Consider the following 6954-nt stretch of genomic DNA (forward strand, 5'->3'; position numbering starts at 1 on the left):
ATTAATCTATCGAATTGAGAGACTGTTGGCAAAAAAAAAATACAAATTTAGACTTAAAATATGACCAATTCTCTAGTGTAGAAGAGGGGTCACCTTCTACATGTGTAGAATTGTAGAATTGTGGTGGCAGAATAAGAACTTAACAAGTGTCTCTTGAAAGAGACGGTGCCTAGCTTACTATGTCTCTATGCCTCACATGATAGTTTTTAAAATATACAAGACATGGTAATTAAGATAATGAAGTGAAGTGAGATTAGTGCTGATGATGGGCCATGGTTGGACCGTTGTGTTTTTGTTACTGTTTAGGTGAGTCTAGTTTTTGGCATTACATGACTTAACGTACTAAAAAACGAAATGGATCATATATGAAAGGAGGATGGGAGTTTTATTATGGATCAGACTAGAAAGATAACACAAGATGCTTTTGACAACTTAAAGAGAACAAAAAGATAATTATAAGAAATAAGTATTATTTTGGTCTCTAACTTTGAGGGTCAGAATCGAAACCATCCTCAACATAATTTTTTATTTAGAATCATTCTTAACATTTTTTTTTGTATTAAAATTGTCCTTTTAATTTTTTTCGGACAAAAATACCCTCTACCACCACTAGCACCTTTACCTCCTCCACCACCAAGAATAACAACATCAATGAAATCAACACAAATTCAACAAATTCAACAACCAAATTAACACATAACAACAATAAAAACGGAAAACAACAAATCAAAATCAAAATTAAAAGTAAAAATAGAAGCAATCACAGAAGCACAGGAAGCAGAAGCAGAAGCTCAAATAGAAGTAGAAAGCAGAGGTCAAAGTAAGGAGCAGAAGCCGAAGCAAGAAGAAGAAGCGGATGCAGAAGCCGAAGCAGAACTACTGGCAACTCGTGGGCGACGGAACGACGGCGGTGGTAGAAACCCAACTCAGCCTCAGATCCCTTTCTCTCCTTCGCGCGCCGCCCTCCTCGCGTCGGACTCCCCTTCCCGGCGACGCAGCAGTCACAGAAGCAGAAGCTGAAGCTCAAGCAGAAGCAGAAAGCTCCCTCTTAACTGAAAATTAAAAAATGTTAATGGATAATTGGTATATATATGTTTTAATATATATTATATATTAATAGATTTTAGAATTGATGACTTATTTTATACTCTGTAGCAATTAAAAAGTGATTTATGAGTTTCATAATGAAAACTCTAAACCCTTGCCTCAATACACACATACTAGAAGGAAGGGTTCCAAATAAAACTCACAAATCACTTTTTAATTGTTATAGACTATAAAATCGTTCCATAATGAGTTTATTGAGGTGTTTCAATTGAATTTGTGTTGATAGGTAGAGAATGATAATGTTGTTAAATGCTAATGTCGCCTAGGACGATTAATTGAAAATAAATGTTAGAAGTTGTTAAAATTTATTGTATTTGATTATTATTTAGTTATTAATTTAATTATTTTAGTTTAATAATTTAATAATATATTTTATTCTATATTTTTAAATATTGATAAGTAATTGATAGACCAAAACAATAACTTCTGATTGTCCTTTAGTTTTTTTTTATTTTATAATTTTTTATTAATAAGGGTAATTTAGTAATAAAATAAAAAAACTTATTAAAAAAATATTACGATTTTAATAAAAAAAAATGTTAAGGATGATTCTAAATAAAAAATTACGTTAGGGATGGTTTCTAAAACAATACTTATCCCTAATTATAATTACAATAAAAATTTTGACTAATGTTAAGTAATGTTAACTAATTTAAAAGTTAATTCTTTCTACATTTCATAATTGATATTATGAATGAAAATATTCAAAGAATATGACAAGTCAGCACTCATAGTATCTTATCTCTCCAAACCCACATAAAACAGCTCTATATAATAGTTACATGCACGCAACCAACTCATCAACCAAAAAGACCAAAGTGCATTAGAGAATACACATCATTCAAATTCAACTACTTACTTAGACTGTCTTTAATTATCTCAGCCATGGAATATTCTGCTCCTACCTTCTTGCTCTTACTCTTTTTCATTATACCTCTCTTCATCAATCTCCTCAAACACAACGATTCAACCAAGAAATCAAAGAAGCCTAGGCTCCCACCAGGTCCCAAACCATGGCCTATAGTTGGTAACATCCCTGAAATGCTTGCAAACAAACCCACGTTCAGATGGATACAAAACATCATGAATGATCTCGAAACTGAAATCGCATGCATTCGACTAGGCAACATTCATGTCATCCTAGTGACTAGTCCTTCCATTGCACGTGAATTTTTCATGAAACAAGATGCGATTTTCGCATCACGGCCGTTGAATTGGTCGAGTAAATATGTCTCATCGGGATACTTAACCACAACAATAACACCCTTTGGAGAACAATGGAAGAAAATGAAGAGAGTCATGGTGGAAGAATTGATTTCACCAAAAAGGCATCAATGGCTGCATGACAAAAGGGTGGAAGAAGCCGACAACCTCGTCCGCCATGTGTATAACCAAACCAAACCAAGAATGGTGGTGGCCTAGTGGATTTGAGGATTGTAACGAAACAATATGGTGGAAACTTGATGAGGAGGCTACTCTTCAATAAGAGGTACTTTGGTAATGGTAGAGAAGATGGAGGAGCAGGTGCTGAGGAAGTGGAGTATGTTGAATCACTCTTCATTGCTATAAGGCACATTTATGCATTTTCTGTTTCCGATTATCTTCCATGGTTGTGGTGGCTTGATTTTGAAGGTCATAAAAAAGTATTGAAGGAAGTTACTAATACCATAAGGAAGTACCATGATCCCATCATTGAAGAAAGGATTCATCAGTGGAGGAATGGGACAAGGGCACATCAAGAGGATTGGCTTGATGTTCTTATATCTTTGAAAGATGCTAACAGCAATCCATTCTTGACTCTCCAGGAAATCAAAAGTCAAATCATGGTAACATTTTTACTCATTCATTTTTTCATATTATTATTATTATTATTAGGTGAATTCTACCCAACCCCCTCTAAAATAACATGTAAGTTACCCTTCATGATGTGTCACATTTTAATTGGTCATTACTTAACTATAGTTGGGTTATTTTGTAATTTATTATTTAAGATGGGTAATTGTATAATTTTTTAAAATATTAAAATTCTACCCCATTAATTGAAGCACGTTCTCACACAATCTCTTTCTACAGTGCATCATTTATTAACGGGTCATTGAATTTCCATGGCTCGTAACTTCCTTGTTCTTCCCAGTATAGCCAACGCGGACTTCATTGCTATCTCTTGTCCTCTCACTCAATCCCCCCCTTTTTTTTTTTGTGCCATGAATCACTAAATGATCCATGGTAAAAAAAAAAAAAGAGATTGAGTGAGAGGACATGAGATAGCAATGAAGTCGGTGCTGACTATACTGGAAGTCGGTGCTGACTATACTGGGAAGAATGAAGAAGTTACAAGCCATGGAAATTCAACGACTAGTTAAGGAATGATGCACTGTAAAAAGAGATTGCGTGAGAACGTGCTTCAATTAATGGGGTAGAATTTTAATATTTTAAGAAATTATACAATTACCCATCTCAAATAATAAATTACAAAATAATCCAACTATAGTTAAGTAATGACCAATTAAAATGTAACACATCATGAAGGGTAACTTACATGTTATTTTAGAGGGGGTTGGGTAGAATTCACCTTAAATTTATGCACTTATTTAATTTTGTAACTTTTTTTTTTATCAAAAGTGTAAACATTCTAGATATTATATTAGGGGTGAGAAGAATAGCTGCAGACGCCCGACCTGCCTCTATCCCAGTCGGGACGGTTTAAATCCGATCCAAAGTGGAACGGATATCAAACGGGGCGGGGTGTTGAGCAGGGCGGGATCGGGTCATGGTGTGCCCTTCCCTATCTGCATATATATATCTTTTAAAAATAACGGTTTTCTTTCTAATTCTTATCCATTCTAGATATCGTCCCGCAGTCAACCCTCCCCTCAACCAAATCCAAGTCTCCAACGAAGTGAATGAACCCAGCCAAGCTCCACTCGCTGTCCCTCATTGCCACCGTTGCTCAGTCGCTCACCTCGCCATTCAACTCACGAAGCACACCGCCGCCGTCGCTCACCAACCCTCCTCACCTCGCTCAGTCGCTCATCTCGCCGATGTCCCTCACCGAGCTCGCATCGCTCCCACTTCTCTCGTTGCCGTCAGTCTCCTCGCCGCCTCACCTCTCCGGTCTGCAGTCTCTGGTCGCTGTTCACCTTGTCGTCCCTCCTTCCTCCCTCATCGTCTCACTGCAGCAGTAAGCACTCTTCTCTCACTCACTACTTATTGAATTAATTTTTATGATTTTATTTCTTTTTTTATGTTAAAACAGTTAAACTTATTGCCTTTCTGACTCATTAATATTATTTATGATTGTTGTTGTCTTGTGATGATTGATAATCTGATTTTGTGTTGTTGATTGTTGATTTTGTGTTGTGTATTGTTGATGGTTGAATGTTATACTGTGTTCTTACTTAGCTGTTGCTAAATAAAATTGATAATCTGACTTTGTGGTGGAACATTATGAATTTGAATGTGGATTAGGCATTTATGCTATGATTTATCATTTTTGTGGTGGAACAAGCAAGGTTTAAATGCATTCTGAATTTTATGGTTGTATCAATTATTGAATTTTCATATGAACTTTGTGTTTACTAATCATAATGGTTAACTTAAATAGTTTATATGCTTAAATTATTGAATTTTGGTATCAATTTTGGAATATAAAAATTTATTAATTTATTATCTTATAATGTTTTAGGTGCTTTGTCTTCTCTCTAATTAGAAGCAGATCATGGAGACTTTTCAAATTTTCAAATTTTTGAATCTGCCTCCTTTATATGTTCTTATTTATTCAGTGTGTATAAATATAACAAGTGTAATTTTAGGGGTGGACTTTTTCAAATTGGGAGTGGAGGCTAGATGGACATTATACATTGGGGATGTAGCAATATCTAAGGAGGAGATTTGGATTGGGAATTACCATTTTGATTGGATAGAGGGCAAATAGGCATTTTTATGAGATAAGGGTGTTAAATATTTCTAATTCAAAACACATAGGGAGTTGATTTAGATAGGTGGTGTTAAGACTAGAAAATTTTGTTTGTAGGGATAAGCTTTTTTTTTTTTTGGAATGTTTGGTGCATTAATTCTTCTGATGCAAAGCCTATCATCTTTGGAGTGGAGGCCAGGTGAGCTTCAGCTTCCTTCAGTTCTGTTATTTCTTTTTTAATTTCGTTGCTGTAAATCATCACTACACCTTGAATTTGCTATTGAAAGTTGAATTTGTTGTTGAAATAATAATTTAGCTAATTTTTTCTTTTGCTGTAAATCATATTTGGAAAATTGAGGATAAAGTTTTTGTTGTTAGAAAATTATCATAGTTGAATTTGTTTGTTGAAAATTTTCAATGAACTGAATTTGTTGCTGTAAGTTGAATTTGTTGCTGGAAAACATCACCAAGTTGAATTTGTTACTTGTTATCATGAGAACCTTGAATTTGTTGCTGTAAATAATCACTTGGCTGGATTGAAACTATTTTGCATTGTATGATAGATAGTGTCTAGCATTTTGAGTTTTGGACGACAACACCTCATTAACTAATCTTTCATTGCAAATTGGTTTTAGGCTGGGATCAAGGATCGTAGCCAAATTCTCTTTCTTGTTAACATTTGGAGTATATGGTTGAATTGGAATAACCATATTTTCAAAGTTTATACTTTATAATGGTTGAATCGCAATAACCATATTTTAATTGGTTTAGATGTTTACAATAGAGTTTTTCTTTGCTACAGTGTTCTTGAATAAATTATTGTTTGTTTGCTGGTGAGGTCTGAAAGTGTTTGAAAGCAAATTTTGTAAAAGTTAATTATGATAAAAGTGTCTTTAAGCTTGATGGAAAACCCAATTTTAATTTTATATTTTTATATATTTTTCTAATTATAACCGGATTAACCGAGTGAATCAATGACCCACTGACATAATCATATGACCAAGTTGATTACTGGTTCGGTTTTGATAACTATGCCTTAGAGTTTCCCCATGATTATTAGTCCACAATACACATTCCCTTTTCTATTCTTTTAACCAAAACATCATTCACCCTCCATATATAGTTTATGATAGATATCTTCCTTCAGAGAAAGAACTTCTGTAATTTAGGTACTACATTATTGAAGGAAGTGCCAAAGAAGAAGAAGCATAGCAAGAAAATTTTGAAGATGGAAAAGAGTGTTAATTACTTTCTAATACTACTTGTGCTACTTCAGTTCCTCTTTTCTGGTAATTTTCCTTTACTCTTTTTTTTTTTTCCCCCACAAATACTCTTAAACTAGATTTTGCATTTTCTATGAATTCTTTGGCTTCACAATTAATTTATTCCATTATAGTTTTTTTTTTTCCGTTTTGTAGCCTCTATGTTATAGTTTTAGAAAATGAGCACTTTATTAAGTCCATTAATTTTTATTTTCCTAATTTTAAGCAAATTTTTAAAATTTGTCTTTTTCCATAGTTCTGTTTAATATTTTTATTTTGGGCTGTTTGGCCAAATTTTCAACCATCTCTTACAATTTCTTTGCATAAAGAAAAATGTGAGGAAGTCATTTTCTAATTTCTAATTTAATATTTTTCTGAAGTTTCACATGATAGATGATAGAGAGCATAGTTGCATCCAATCTTTCTCCAGATCCCACCATTTCTTGAAAAGAACAAAAGGGTAAAGTGGTCGACGTCTTTTGACTTAATGATAATATGAGGGTCCTATCTTGCTGCACTACTATAAACTTTTGGCTTTTGAAAAAAAAAATGAAAAGTGAGATAAATTCTGTTTGAATGTCCTCATACAAAGGTTAATTATTTTGTTGGTCTTATAATTATATTAAATTTTTTATAATTTAAAAGTTTATAACTAAAATTTATTAGTAA

The 6954-nt window shown here is 33.4% G+C and overlaps 1 pseudogene; it reads left to right on the forward strand.

Annotated features, from left to right (window-relative positions):
* Positions 1905–5309, forward strand: LOC107640329 (annotated as a pseudogene).

Source organism: Arachis ipaensis, chromosome B01, assembly GCF_000816755.2.
Source record: "Arachis ipaensis cultivar K30076 chromosome B01, Araip1.1, whole genome shotgun sequence".
In the NCBI taxonomy this organism is placed as follows: domain Eukaryota; kingdom Viridiplantae; phylum Streptophyta; class Magnoliopsida; order Fabales; family Fabaceae; genus Arachis; species Arachis ipaensis.